The following is a 14,245-nucleotide window of genomic DNA, read 5'->3' on the forward strand; positions in this document are numbered from 1 at the left end:
GCCTGGTGGGTTCTAGTCCATAGGATTGCAAAAGACTCAAGATGTGACTTAATGACTGAACAACAACAGCCCTTTCTAAAACATCCTACCATCTGTATTCTCTGCCCCTAGACTGTAGGGCTGAAGAAAATTATATAGCCATGCAGGCTGACATCATTAGAAATTTGGGATTTCCAAAAGGAATCAAATCTTCAATTCTGTTTAGCACTTTCCTTTGGGTTCTTAGACAACTCATGCCCAATATTTCCTTAGAAGGCATTCCCAACTGATCTGGGCTCAAGCACACTGTCCTATGCACTTACTTTCTACTTCATAAAAAATATGAAGGTCATTAGGTATGACTGAACTCTGCCTATGTTTAAATCCACAAGAGGAATACTTGGTAATCTGTATAATCATGTCATTTTTCTGTTCAAGGCTTATCATTATTATTGCTCTCCCCCTTTCAGTTCAGTTCAGTTCAGTTGCTCAGTCATGTCCGACTCTTTGCGACCCCATGAATCACAGCACACCAGGCCTCCCTGTCCATCACCAACTCCCGGAGTTCACCCAAATCCATGTGCATAGAGTCAGTGATGTCATCCAGCCATCTCATCTTCTATTGTCCCCTTCTCCTCCTGCCCCTAATACCTCCCAGCATCAGGGTCTTTTCCAGTGAGTCAGCTCTTCACATGAGGCCGCCAAAGTATTGGAGTTTCAGCCTCAGCATCAGTCCTTCCAATGAACACCCAGGACTGATCTCCTTTAGGATGGACTGGTTGGACCCCCTTGCAGTCCAAGGGACTCTCAAGAGTCTTCTCCAACACCACAGTTCAAAAGCATCAATTCTTCAGTGCTCAGCTTTCTTCACAGTCCAAATCTCACATCCATACATGAACACTGGAAAAACCATAACCTTGACTAGATGGACCTTTGCTTCTAAGATCATAAAAAGAAATGTCTAAACTACTGCATAGCACAGAGAACTCTACTCAATATTCTATAATGATCGAAATGGGGAAAAAATTCTACAAAAGAATATATACATATATATTTATATGTATAACTGAATCACTTTGCTGTATACTTGAAACTAACATAACATTGTAAATCAACTAGAATCCAATATAAAATAAAAGTTTTAAAAATGCCTAAAAAAAAAAAACATAATTATATACACATATAAATATTTCTGGAACTCACTGCTTTCACTATTTCACTAAAACTACTCTAGCAAGGGCACCAATGACCTTCTTTTTTTTTTTTTTTTAACCCCACCGCCTCCGCAGCCTCCTCCACCAAGTCCCTACCAATGACCTTCTATGTTCAAGTCCAGTGACTGCTTTCTGCCCTTAACCCGTGTTCCTGCAGAACTGAATTCTGCTTCTAAATCCCTTCCTTCAGGGAAGAATCCACTGCCCTGGCTTCCTCTGTGTCAAGCTCCCTGATGCTTCTGCTCTCCTCTCACTCTTTGCATTCAGTGTGCTCACCCAGAGTCTCATTAACTACCCGAATCCTTACTTCTTGACTTTGACCCTCTTCCCTTCTCAGGCAGCAAACTCTTCCTGGGTGACTGCAGTGATGTCCCCATTCCCATGGCTTTAACTACCACCTCAATCCTGACAACTACCAAAATCTATATTTCCAACTCAAACTTCCTTTCCTGAGCGCCACATCCTCAAACATAACAATTTGCAGGTGATCTCCCACAGGACTTCAAAAGCAACACGTTCAGACTCATATCTTGCAAAATGTCTCTTCCTCCTGTTGCTCTTTTTTGATTGGTGGAAGCCCTGTCTTCTCAAAAGCCTGTGGTAGCAACCTGGAATTTAACTCCTATGGCTCCCTCCACAGACATCAGTAGTAACCTCCATAGACATCAGTAATAACCTTAGGTCTACCTCTCTTAGGTAGATCTAAGCATTACTTAGAAGAGGTTGAGTCAGGTGATGATTGGGAACATGAGTCTTTGAGCCAAACGGCATGAGTCTGAAAGTTGGTTTTACCACTTACCAGCTGTTGACTCTGATGAAGTTACTTATTTTGTGTCTTTTCAATTTCCTCATATCAAAGGAGGAAGGCTAATAATATTACCTACTTCATAGAACTGTTGGGAGATTTAAACAAATATATGGAAAGCACCTAAAAAGTAGCCTGCAGTAAGCATCCAGTAACTCTTCACCCACTGTCGTTGTTACAACAGCATTCATTCCTCACCATCTCCACAGCCTTAGCACTGCTCAGTTATTCATCTTCTCCTACAAAGGCCTTTGTCTCTTCTTTTTTTTTCAATGATTAGGATCCTGTGTTGGGGTTTGCTGTGAGAGTAGTCAGGACTGGCTCATAGCAACCAAGCATGAAACTGGGGGCCACTGGTTATTCGATTTCTGAGTGAGGCCAGGTTGGGGAGCAAAAAAAAAAAAAGTCCAGAAAACCTCGAGAGAGAAAAATAGGAAGAACTGGGTCTGAAGGGAAGAACTGGCTCCTGGGAACAGATGAGCCAGATGAAGAATGGAGGTGGCACTGGAACAGTCCAGGCATAACATGAGATTGGATAAAGAGAAAACATATTTCAGAGCAATAGCCTCCTAACCCAGCATTTTGCAATCCATGATCTGTATTATTATCACCTGGGAAGCATTTAAAACATACAGAAGCCGAGGTACAGCCCCAGATAGATTTGATTAGAATCTTGGGATTAAAGTCACAATATTATTGTTATTATTTTTTATTTCCACAGGCAATTCTAATGTGTAGCATACAGGTAGGGTTTAGAACCACTATCTTTTAACTAGTCCCCTAATTTGCATCATTTACTTCTCTCACACCATGCGTGCAGGCGTGCGTAGTCGCTCAGTCGTGTCTGACTCTCCGTGACTCTGTGGACTGTAGCCCACCAGGCTCCTCTGTCCAAGGGATTCTCCAGGAAAGAATACTGGAGTGGGTTGCCGTGCCCTCCTCCAGGCTCTCATACTCATGCCTAGTTTTTACTTGTTTTCCTTTTCAAAAAAATTTAAATTATTTAAAATTTTTTAATTGAAGTATAATTTGTTGTACAATTTTATGCTACAGGTGTACAATATAGTAATTCACAATTTTAAAAGTCATAATTTTATTTATAGCTATTATAAAATATTGGCTGTATTCCTCATGTTGTGCGATATATGCTTGAACGGTATTTTATACCTAATGGCTTGTGTCTCTTATTTCCCCGCCCCTGTATCGCCCCTCCCTGCTTCCCTCTTTTCACTGGTCACCACTGAGTTGTTCTCTGTATCTCTTAGTCTGTTTCTTTATTCACTCAGTTCAGTTCAGTTCAGTCACTCAGTTGTGTCCAACTCTGCGACCCCATGAATCGCAGCATGCCAGGCCTCCCTGTCCATCACCAACTCCCAGAGTTCACTCAGACTCACGTCCATCGAGTCAGTGATGCCATCCAGCCATCTCAGCCTCTGTCGTCCCCTTCTCCTCCTGCCCCCAATCCCTCCCAGCATCAGAGTCTTTTCCAATGAGTCAACTCTTCGCATCAGGTGGCCAAAGTACTGGAGTTTCAGCTTTAGCATCATTCCTTCCAAAGAAATCCCAGGGCTGATCTCCTTCAGAAAGGACTGGTTGGATCTCCTTGCAGTCCAAGGGACTCTCAAGAGTCTTCTCCAATACCACAGTTCAAAAGCATCAATTCTTCAGCGCTCACTAGGTGGTTGTATTTTTTAGATTCCACATAATAATAATACCATACAGTATCTGTCTTTCTCTATCTGCCTTATTTCACTTAGCTTAATGCCCCCCAAGCTCCATCTATGTTGTTACAAATTGCAAATTTTATTCTTTTCTTTTACAGATGAGTTGTATTTCACTGTATATACATTCACACTTTTTTTTTAACCATTCATCTGTTGATGTACACTTGGTTACTTCCATATCTTTGCAATTATAAACAATACTGCTAAGAACATTGGGGTACATGTATCTTTTCAAATTTGTGGGTTTCTCTCTTAAGGCAAAGCTAGTCATATCATTCTCTAGCTTTCTGTCCTTCAGTGAGTCCTCATAACCCCATAGAACAAAAATTCCAGTTCCTTAACCTGTAAAATCCTTTCCTGATTATATATTTTTCTACTTCCTACTGGCTTGTGAGAACAATTTCAACACAATTTTTCTCAGCTCAGTGTTCAATGTTGTCACATCAGTAGTTTGCAATCAGCCATGACAGAAACATTTACATCATAGAAATAGGCAAATACTACAAAAATCCCCCAGCCCCAAAGGGCTTATTGTTAAAAATTTAGGAGCTCACTGCTGCTTTCTCCCACTTTTTCCACATACCCATACTCTACTGAATTGTCAGACAACTTGAAATTTCTAGAATATGGTCTTTCAGATGCTGCTGCTTCTGCCTATAACATTTTTTGTCTTTCCTTACTAATTATGCACACTTCTACCTATCATTCCAGTCTCAACTTAAACAGTACCATCTCCTTGAATCCTTTCTTACCCATTCTGAGCAGAGAAGATCGCTTCCTTCCCTGTTAGCACTGCACACTGTTGCTATGAGAGCTAGGGATTATTTGTTTATTTTTTTAAACCATATTTGATAACACAAGTTGTTTATGTACATACGTAGTTTTCTTCCTCACCAGACTGTGAACTCCTTCGTGTCAAGGATCATGTCTCTATCAAATTTGTATTCCCATTACCTGTCAGAACACCTGGCATACAGTTGACATTCAATAATTGTTTCTTTAATGAATAAATAGATGAAAAGTGGGAAGATAAATGAGCAACCCCTCATTGGAGGAGAATATTCAGAACAGAGAAGAACTTGAGAAATACTGAGGTGCTTGTTTGGGAGGGTATTTGATGCCATATTTGAACTTCATCTCATAGTAAACAGGGAATGGATGCAATTTCTCTGACAAGGGAAGTGACCTGTAAAAAAAAAAAACATGTTTTAGGATGGTTAGTCTGACAGCAGTGTGCAGAATGAACCTGTGAGAAGAGAAACTGGAGGCAGAGAGTGTGTGGTCAGATCCAAGGAGATCAGAGCCTCAGGCAAAAAGGTAAAGAGGCAGAATGTGGGCTCAGTTGAGGCACATCTACAGCCATGAGCATCCCAGAGCGCACCCAGAAAGTGAGCACGATTGTCAGAATCCCAGAAAAAAACCAGGAAGGATTTTATTTGCTTTTCTGAGGCATAGAAAACGTAAGCAACATGATGGTTCTCTTCAAATCCTTGACGACCACTCCCAGGGGAGCAGGAATTGGCCAATTCACTTCTGAGTTCTGTATTGCCTAGAAGTCAGATCTGAGACAAACATAAAGAGGAACAGGGCACCTGGAGAAGTGGTGAGTTCCTTATCATACAAAATGATGAAGTGGAACGCTCGGTGCAGTTGTCATAAAAGGAACTCAAGGATTAGACCAGGTTACCTTTCCAACACTTGAAAGTCTGTTATTTTAGAAAGGTTTTCATCCCGGTGAGTTTGAGGAGACAGTGTGGCCTGCAAGTATATTGTCCAGCAGCTGGAGTTCCTGGACAAAAAGCCAGGGAAAACCTGAGGCCAGCGTTGGCTGTCCACGCCCAGGGCTGTTTGCCCTAAACCTCAGTCACCACAAAGAAGGGCTCCTAGGGCCCCAGACTAGTGGCAACTCCAGGTTAAAAGAAATCTCGGATCCTCCCTAGCCCTAGGGAGACAGGAAGAGACTAAGAGAGGGTGTCAGGGTGTCATCAAGAAAACACCCACAGCAGCTTTCCTTCTCCCTGACCCCTCTTCTCACTCTCCCAACTACACAGGTGTCCCTTCCCAGCCTTAAAGATGATCTCATGATGTCTTCATCCAATGAGATCCTCAGCTCAGAATTTCCTCTGCCTTTTCACTCTCCCAGAGATATGCCATGAGTGCCCTCCACAAATGTTCTTGATCCCATTTCCCTTCTCCCATTATCTTGAGACTGTTCCATTTCTTTCTATACCAAATTCTTCCTTGTCTGGCCCAAAGCACTTAAGATGGTTTTTTATGCTGGAACACATATTCCCTCTGATGACCACTCTGTTTCTCTTCACCACCCAGACTTTCAAAGATGGTGCTTTACTCTTGCCGCCCTGAATGCTGACCCTCTCCTTGCAGCTCACTCCTTCCTTGTGGCCTAGCTCTGGCTCCCAGCTGCTCTCTTGAGGAATGCTGTCTGTGCAAAGCAACAGAATGAGGATGAGATCTGGAATCAGAAAATGTGAGCTCAGAGTCTGGATCAACTATTTACTCTCTGAGCCTCACTTTCTTCATCGTAGTTTTATGAATATCAGATGAACTAATAGATAAGGAAGACCCCCGCCACACACACACTGAAAAGCATTATGCAAAATGCTAGTGTCAACCGAAACCAGTCACAAAGATGGCTAACGACATCTCAACCACTTGTTTCAGTGGCCTTTCCTCGGGTCTCAATCTCATAATTTCTTGGCTACATTTAAATTGGCTGACTGTGTCCTTTGTGAAACTCTTTATTTTCATGATTTTTTTTCATTTGTTTCTAGGAAATTGATATCTGTTACCCAGTTACCTTTCTGAACCCTCTTCCTGCCCCTAACAGCATCATTCCTATTAAGGTTTTTCCATTTTCTACTGTTATGCCTTCACTTAGAATTAAAGGAACAATTTCTTTCCTAAGTGTCTGACTATCTCCTCTGGGTCTGTAACCAGTTCCAAGCCTTGGTCCCAGCTTTGCAATTCTGCTGGGCTTCTCCATCTGGTTTTCCTGCCAGACTCTTCAACACTTCATTGTTGATACAAGGTAAATCAATACATCTTTGTAGATTCTCCTGACAAAGCAGTCTGAAAAGGCCAGACACTGAATGATTATTCGTCAGCCCTGCAAAAGACTGTACTTACCATCAGGGACTACCCCCAAAATGCCAATCAGAGAAAACAATATCTTTTACATAAACTTCATGCTATAAATTATAGCATCTGTATTGAAGCATTAGGTGGAGATATCTGCTCCCAAAGAACTTTTGAATTGTCAAGGCATCTTATGGGTTGACAATTCCCTTATGTTACCCATCTCCCTGGGTCCTAGGTTCTAGATTCTTGAGGGTGACTGTGGCCAAATTCTATAAACTGAACTCCTGGGTCCTTCTCAAAGTTTCCTTGATGGATAAACAATGTGTTTACTAGAAGAACAATTAGCACAGTTATCATCAGATGACATTTTCCTGGCCTGAAGCAAAGAAAACCACTTAACTCCTCCATCTGGCTCAGATATTCTGTCCTTCTGGAAAATTCTGAATCACATCAAAGGGCAAAAATCTATTCTTATATTATAGAAAATGCGTGTAATTTTCCCATGTTTCCCTCCTCCTAGCCTGGCTAATTTTTATTAATGGTATGTGTTTAATAAATGTTAGTTTTCTGTCCCTGTTTCCCTTTTTGCTATCAGTCTGTAAGTGCCATGAGAGCAAGGACTCTGCGTTTTTCATTTTCTGTTCCCACACACCAAGCCTGTCCACCTATCTATCCACATACAAACACATATTAAATGGCACATGATATTTTTCACGGTTTTAAAAAAAGTTTACTTGGAGGATAATTGCTTTACAATGTTGTGTTGGTTTCTGCCATACCACAACTGTGAATCAACTCTAAGCATACATATATCCCCTCCCTTTTGAGCCTCCCTCCCACCCCGTCCTCAACCCAACTCCTCCAGGCTGTCACAGAGCACCAGGCTGAGGTCCCTGTGTTATACGGCAACTTCCCACTGCTGCTACTGCTGCTGCTAAGTCACTTCAGTCATATCCGACTCTGTGCGACCCCATAGACGGCAGCCCACCAGGCTCCCCCGTCCCTGGCATTCTCCAGGCAAGAACACTGGAGTAGGTTGCCATTTCCTTCTCCAATGCATGAAAGTGAAAAGTGAAAGTGAAGTCGCTCAGTCGTGTCCGACTCCTAGCGACCCCGTGGACTCACCAGACTCCTCGGTCCATGGGATCTTCCAGGCAAGAGTACTGGAGTGGGGTGCCATTGTCTTCTCCAGCAACTTCCCACTAGCTATCTGTTAATATTTTACACGTGGTAATGTATATAAGTAACAAGCAGCTCATGCAGCTCAATATCAGAAAAACAAACAACTCAAACAAAAAAAATGGTAAATGGGTGGAAGATCTAAACAGACATTTCTCCAAAGAAGATATACAGATGACCAGCAAACACATGGAAAAATGCTGAACATCCCTCATTAGTAGAGGAATGCACATCAAAACTACAATGAGGTATCACCTCACACGGGTCAGAATGGCTATCATCAAAACATCTATGGTTTTTAAGTAGAAAATATCTAGGTTAGTGATATGGGAGGAGAAGGCAATGGCACCCGACTCCAGCACTCTTGCCTGGAAACTCCCATGGATGGAGGAGCCTGGTGGGCTACAGTCCATGGGGTCGCTAAGAGTCGGACACGACTGAGCGACTTCACTTTCGCTTTTCACTTTCATGCATTGGAGAAGGAAATGGCAACCCACTCCAGTGTTCTTGCCTGGAGAATCCCAGGGATGGCAGAGCCTGGTGGGCTACCGTCTATGGGGTCGCACAGAGTCGGACACGACTGAAGCGACTTAGCAGCAGCAGCGGCAGTGATATGGGAACATCTGGCTTTAAAGTGGGATCCTGAGGGATCAGGTACAGTGGCTCTTGCGTTGAATTGTGGAGTGTGCTAATATTTAGTAGTTGCATCTGAATGTAGCAACCAGAATCCTCAACCTATTGCCCCATAAATATTCTCTCTAGTCCCATCAGTCTACTTATCTGATCCCTTAACATTGACCAGGACCCATTTCCTACTTGTGTGGCTGGGTAACCCTGAACCAGCAGTGTGTTGGAGGCTGTTCATGCAGGATCCATTTTACACATCTTGCCCCAGGTCTGTGTTCAGCAATATCATGCTGGCAGCTTGAAATTGGCAGTGTGGAAGTATTTACACCATGGAAACTGGCAAACACTACAAATCAGGGCTTTCTTTTCCCCCAGAGAGCCTGCTGTAAAACACTTACCAGCACACCACTGATGCCAACATGCTTCCTGTTTATCTCTTGGCATAACTGGTTGCTTCTAATCCATAAATTTCAGCTCAGATATCACCTCTTCAGAGAGATCTTCTTATCTGATCTTATCCCCCACCCCAGCCACCTTCTATTGTATTATCAACTTCTTCTTCAGAGCACTTATATCAATCTATAACTACCTTGTGTGTGTATTTTTTGGACTGGTCTGTAGCTCAGCTTACCCACTAGAAATCTTGTTTTGACTTGTTTACTGTTGTCTCCCCAACATCTAGTGAAGGGCCAGACACATGGTTGGTGCTCACAAAATATCTCTGATGAATGAATAAAAGGAATAAATGGTTTCAATAGTTCAGGCATTAGAAAGGCAAAGCATATATGTGTTTATACCTTGCAATACATCCTGAGTGCTTTGGGGCGGGGGGTGAGGGTGGTGAAGGAAGGTTTTATTACTTGCAGCTAGTAATAAGAACACCAAGATCTTTCTAGAAACAGTATCTCTCATCCTGAGCATTTAGAGAGTGTTTTTCATTGTATGCCCAGGACCAAGCACAGTGCCCAGAATTTTCAGGATGGAAAAAACTGGGGATTATCTAATTCATTTATCTTTCCCTATAACACCCTAGGGGCTTCCCAGATGGCTCAGTGGCAAAGAATCCACCTACTGATGCAGGAGAAATAGGAGGTGCGAGTTCCATCCCAGGGTTGGGAAGATCCCCTGGAGAACAAAGTGGCGACCCACTCCAGTATTCTTGCCTGGAGAATCCCATGGACAGAGAAGCCTGGTAGGCTACAGTTTACGGGGTCACAAAGAGTCAGACATGACTGAGCAACTGAGCACACACTCACATAACACCATGGAGAACTCCATTCCTTTGCCTTCACCAGCAACATACGCTGCTAAGTCACTTCAGTCGTGCCTGACTCTGTGCGACCCCATAGACAGCAGCCCACCAGGCTCCCCGGTTCCTGGGATCCTCCAGGCAAAAACACTGGAGTGGGTTGCCATTTCCTTCTCCAATGCATGAAAGTGAAAAGTGAAGTCACTCAGTCGTGTCCGACTCCCAGCAGCCCCAGGGACTGCAGCCACATAAAACACTACTATTTTCTTCTGAGAAAATGAAGTCTCCAAGGCAGGAAGAGTTCCTCACCACTAGGAGTGCTAGAAAGCCAGAGAAGGCATCAATTTATCTCTGTATCTATAAAAATATCTGTATTTTTCTTCTCTGACTAGGTCACAGCAATTCATTATGTCACCCTTAGGCAAGAAACCAAAGGGGGATGAGAGGGTCCATGGTCCCATCTCTTCCAGCCAGCGGACTGCCTCAGAGATAGCTTTGCTTACATGACTGAATAGCTATAAGTCACCTTTGCCCCAGCCTCCTGGAGAAGGAGAAAGAAGTTTTCGAAATGTTTTCCTGCCACACGGATCACTGCATTATGCATGAGGGCAAACCCAGGGAACAGCAAATCATTGTGGGATGGAGGGGCAGGGTTCATGCAGAAAGGAAAATCGAAACTTTACTTGCCTTCTCCTCGTGATGGTTTCCCTCAATTGATAATTAGTGTTATATTATCCCACATCTTTAATAGGTTATTGATGCCTTTGGCAGCAATATAATCCTGGTGTCAAGAGTAATTCCTTCTTTCTATTAGGCTGTGCTGACTACAGTCAGGCAAGGCAGCTTGGACACAGGGTCTGGCTGATCCAACTCAAATCAATTCGATCTAGTACTTCTCTGGGCATTGACATGCAGGAGGAAAGATGTATATTCACAATTTGCCTTAAAAGCACAAGAAGGCATGAGACTTGGGAGTCTAGTAAGTGAATACAAGCTGAGGAGGTCTTTTCTCTTCATCATCTTTGGGTGGAAGATGCCAAATACCCTGCTGCCACGTTCTTGGTACTCACTGTGTGAGCTGGAGGTGCTCCCAACTTCAGAAATGGAAATGATCCACTTTGTCTCAGTCAGCACCGCATCTCCTAGGTGGGTTTTCTCCCCTTTTCCAGTTCCTCTTTTCCTGTGGGCAGTAGTGCTTCTGGTCCAGAGGACTCCAGACAATCCATGAAGCAGAAATACCTCCAAGTATCCCAAATTAGACAATTAAGAGTTGAGTGGCTGAAGGGGCTGGAGGTCTTTGAATATGAATCTTGGGTAGACAACAAAATTCCTGAACCATGTGGAAATGGCCACTGAGGTCAGATTCATGTATCTCAGGGGATCCCAGCAAACTTCCAGGAGAAGCTGAGGAACAGCGACCAATTCAGGGTTCTAGAAGCTGAGGATTTACATATTTTAGAAAGTCATGATCTTGTAATAAGAGACTCCTTTTCTAGAAAGCTCAGAGTCTTTCCATCTCACCTCCCTTATAAGGGCATAAGCACTGGTATTAAAATGAAAAAAAACACCTGAGGCCTGGACTGGTCATTTAGAAGCTATGTGATCCTCGCTTAAGTTGCTTCATCTTTCTGAACCTCATTTTTTTCCCAACAGTGAAATGAGAACAACTATAAAAACTCTGCATTCCTAACAGAGTGTAGAGGGACAAGTAAACGAGATGATACATAAAAGAGACACTTGTAGCCAAGTGCTGCATGAACTCCAGGGAATCTTTGATATGCCAGGACTGTTCCCTTCTTCTAAGAACAGATCTTCCATCTCTAGGAAATGTTCCTTCCCCAAAACAAGCCTTGTGATTTGAAACAAACACAATACTACATATCAGATAGATAACCAACAAGGACCTACTGTTTAGCAAAAGGAATTCTACTCAATATTCTGTGATAACCAATATGAGAAAAATAATCTAAAAAGTATTAAATATATGTATATGTAAAACTGAATCACTTTGCTGTATACCTGAAATGAACACAACATTGTAAATCAACTATATTCCAATAAATTAAACGCTTAAAAATTAAAAAAAAAAAAGAAAAAATCTGCCAAGTTGTTACTCTATGTGGGTATCTGCCCAGACCCAGCCAGTCATGGCAACCCTCTCTGTGGCTGTCATGGTTGACTGGGATGGCCCTAGAGGGGAGCATGAAACCCCAGTGAGGCACTGAGAGCCCCTCCCCATGGGTTTTAGCCTTGCTAAGAGAAAGATTATGAAGCAGTTTCCTTTGGGAGTAGAAGCTATTGGATGTGAGGCATGGAGATTGTCGTAGCTTTGTTCCCTAATGCGTGAAGGAAGTCTGACTGCTGAGGGAGAAAATAGAGCTAGAACTCAAAGGAGAGATGAAATGCAGACAGAGATCTATCTCGTTCAGATTTTCCTGTGGGTCCAAACGAAACCCCTCTCCTTCATGGCTTGAAAGGATATTCCATCAATATCCTTCCAGTACATTCCTCTTTTTCGCCTAAGTCAGTTTTTGTTATTTCTGTCACTTACAACCAAAAGAGGTTCAATAAAGAAATTGCAATTCATTATTCAGGCTCCCAGCTCCAGGCCAAGCTTGGATCATACATTCTGGTCTCTCTGCCTCACAGTGCACAGGTCTCCTTCTCCAGGGTCGTTTCACTTGCTTTGTCCTTCGTTCACTCCACCAGGAATCTATGAGCTTTCCACATGTGGCAGGCACCCTCTCATCCCTCTGGGTTCTGCATGTAATCTAAAGAAGACATTTGGGTGCTATCCAGAGGAAACTAACAGCTCCATACCTTACAGGCATCCAGTCAATAGGTCAAGTCTAAATATTTAGCCTGATGCTCTCATTTATTTGTTTTCTTTTTCTACATCTATTTATGTAGGATTCTTCGAATCCTTCATGGAATGGAGTAGGTTATAACTCACGAAAAATTGCTGAGCATCTACTGTCGACTGGGAACTATTGGGGGAAAAAAGACATGCCTTTGCCCTTGAAATGTGTAGAGTCTTGCTGAGCAAACAGTGCAAAGCCAGAGAACAAGTCAGAAAAATCAAACCTGGCAATTTACGGGGCACAGATCATACGATTTCAAACAATCAGAGAAGGAAAGTATTTGATAGACTAAGGTGTTTAGGATAGAACTGAAATAGGGTATACCCTGCTGGATTTTCTTTTTCAGACAGCACAGTAATTAATTTTTAAAACTAGCTGATATCATTGAAATTCAGGAGATTTTATATTTTTAAAAAATATAGATTTCTTTTTTCATATATATAGATTAGGAGAGTTGGTAACAATTCCCATTTGGCCATAATCCACTGGAACCAAACAGCCGTTGCCCTCTTCAGAAAGGGCAGCCGTGTCTCTGTTACCATCTGACCAGTTTGGTACATTTAGATTCCTCAGCCTGGTTCCCAAAGATGTTTGAATTTGATACCTAAAAACTAAGTTGGAGTTCAAAATGTCCCAGCTCCCTAGAAGCCTCAAAGAAGGGACCTTAGGGACAACTCATATCTAAAGTTCAGGCCCACCTTCACAGGCACCCAATTTAGCATTTTTAAAGTGTCATTGACCAAAGTGCCCTACACCAGCCAGGCTGCATTCACCCACCTGGCTCCAGGTGAACAGGATCCAGGGGAAAGATTCTCTGTAGGAACATAAAGACGGAAGCATCCTTCATCAAGTCATCAACCATTAAATGCCTGCCACTCAGAGCCTCAGACTTTCTTCAGCCCCTCTTCCTCCTTCTTTTTCTTCTTTTAAATGGCCACATTTTCTCACCTTGTTGCATTTGAAAGCAGATGATACAGAATGAAATTCCTTCGGCGGCTGTATGTGCGGGAGCGCGCAAAAGTATTTATGAATCCTAAATGAAGCTGGCTGCAGAGCCCAGGAGCTCCAGCAGAGCCCGGCGTGTGTGCCCGGCGGAGTCTGATCTCTTACACAGGAAGCTGCGTTTGATATCTCATTTGTTGGCCGTGTTCCTCACAAAGCCGAGTGCTGTTTAACCCACTTTCACAAAGCAGAAGAAAATAAAGAAGAGGCTGGGTGAGCAAGGGAAGGCCGTCCCATAAAAACGCCCTGGAATGGTCAGAAGAGATGCTCACAGGGCGTGTGGAAGGTGCTGCCACCCTCTGGCTGGGTGTAGCATCACACCTGCTGGATCACGTGGGTACCCCTCCCCCCTCCTTGAGGTCCTCTGCTTCTAAACTACCCTGAAATCCCAGAATTGTAGATGAGATCAGACTGGCTTGTTTTTTTATTTAGGTCCTTAGACAAAGATGTTCTTTCTCTGTTTCTGGTTTCATAAGAAACTTCTTGGGTAAACGAAGACCCCCCCC

The 14,245-nt window shown here is 43.0% G+C and overlaps 1 long non-coding RNA gene across 1 annotated transcript; it reads right to left on the reverse strand.

The window, feature by feature from the left end:
• Positions 1-3,690: 3,690 nt before the first annotated feature.
• On the reverse strand, positions 3,691-13,997 carry LOC113905822. Its single transcript, XR_003514735.1, has 3 exons — positions 13,515-13,997; positions 10,947-11,314; positions 3,691-4,908 (listed from the first exon to the last, which is right to left on the reverse strand). It is a non-coding gene; the product is annotated as an uncharacterized LOC113905822 (long non-coding RNA).
• Between the last annotated feature and the right edge of the window lie 248 nt (positions 13,998-14,245).

This window comes from Bos indicus x Bos taurus, chromosome 15, assembly GCF_003369695.1.
Source record: "Bos indicus x Bos taurus breed Angus x Brahman F1 hybrid chromosome 15, Bos_hybrid_MaternalHap_v2.0, whole genome shotgun sequence".
Lineage (NCBI taxonomy): Eukaryota > Metazoa > Chordata > Mammalia > Artiodactyla > Bovidae > Bos > Bos indicus x Bos taurus.